Raw genomic sequence first — 1,370 nt, forward strand, 5'->3', positions numbered from 1 at the left:
TAAAAGTAAAGCTATGCTTTTATTAGATAAATAATTGAGGAACAAATTACACAAGAATGTTGGAGATACATCTAGCACATGTTACATATGTGAGGGTGACACACACACATCTTTTCTACACCATTATCCTACACTAGTGAGCAAGTTGGAAGCTAGCTATTTTGGTGATGGAGCCAAAGGATCTCTAGAGGAGCATCTTCTTTCTTTCCCCCTCAATCTCCTTCTCGATTTTCAGCCCATAAGGCTCCAAATTTCCAGCTATGATACCTGCAAATTAGCACAAGATTGGGGTTAGAAGATGACTCACAAGTAAAGAGAGAGGGAAGCACAAGCTAAATAAAGAGATGGAGCATTTAGTGATAATGTAGCTAAGTAAGCTACAAAGTATAGCATGAGGTAAGAAAATCTTGATCACCATCTCCTCTAACATCAAAAGGGAGTCGAGACAAAGGGGCATTGGAGAGCGAGCTCCTACACAAGCCCAAAAATAGAAGATGAGACAAACTCTCATCTCCCCGTCAATCGAGGCCGAGAAATCAGCCAAGGGAATCAGCCACAATCACCAAAACGGCAAGAATCTCACAATCATCAAGCTCGAAAGTAAGAGAGCTAACAAGCCCAAATTAGGAGTCTTTGGCTCCAAGTCTCAAACCTAGCTTTCAATAGCTTAGCACCATATAAGCAGCCTCTCCTCACCTCCTCCACCACCACATTCCATCACCACAAATTCTGCAACACCAAGCGCGAAGAGCAGCGAGGGAGGAGGGAGAGGGCAGCGAGTGGTGACGGCAAGGACAGCCACCACCGATACAAGTTCAACAAGTGAGGTAAACAACCTCAACACCCATCTCCATCGCATCATGTAGAACAACGAATAGCTAGAAACAAGAACTTAGATTTTTCATAGGATCCTCACAGCAAGGATAAAACAATAGCAATCATGTAACACTAAGTTGAAGCTCAAGAGCTTAGAGCTATGCAAATTAGAGATAGCCGCATGATACCCCCCTCCCTAAGATTTCAGTGGCATGGTATCATAAGCAAGAACTTAGCAAGGCTTCAATTTGAGCAATATATCACCATAAGCCACACAAGACTCCAATAGAGAATTTCCTTTCCAAGAATAAGCTACTGCCATAACTCGAAAAAAAAAGAGTAAGGGGTAGGGGGAGGAGACTTAGCTTAGGCGGAGGGGCTGCCGGGCGACGGCGAGCGTCGACGGAGCCGAAGAACCTCCGCGGAGAAGCTGCGGATCACGGCGGCAGCAGGGGCGAGGCAGCCGGCGACGGCGGGACTCCGAAAACCTCCGCGGAGCAGCTGCAGGTCGCGGCTGAGAGAGGGAGAAGGAGGCGATGCCTCCTCTCTGCCGC

General features: G+C 46.9%; 1 long non-coding RNA gene across 1 annotated transcript; it reads right to left on the bottom strand.

Moving 5' to 3' along the window:
* Positions 1–1,161, bottom strand: LOC125192460. The gene is made up of 2 exons (XR_007171400.1): positions 416–1,161; positions 1–267 (listed from the first exon to the last, which is right to left on the bottom strand). It is a non-coding gene; the product is annotated as an uncharacterized LOC125192460 (long non-coding RNA).
* Between the last annotated feature and the right edge of the window lie 209 nt (positions 1,162–1,370).

Source organism: Salvia hispanica, chromosome 6, assembly GCF_023119035.1.
Source record: "Salvia hispanica cultivar TCC Black 2014 chromosome 6, UniMelb_Shisp_WGS_1.0, whole genome shotgun sequence".
Lineage (NCBI taxonomy): Eukaryota > Viridiplantae > Streptophyta > Magnoliopsida > Lamiales > Lamiaceae > Salvia > Salvia hispanica.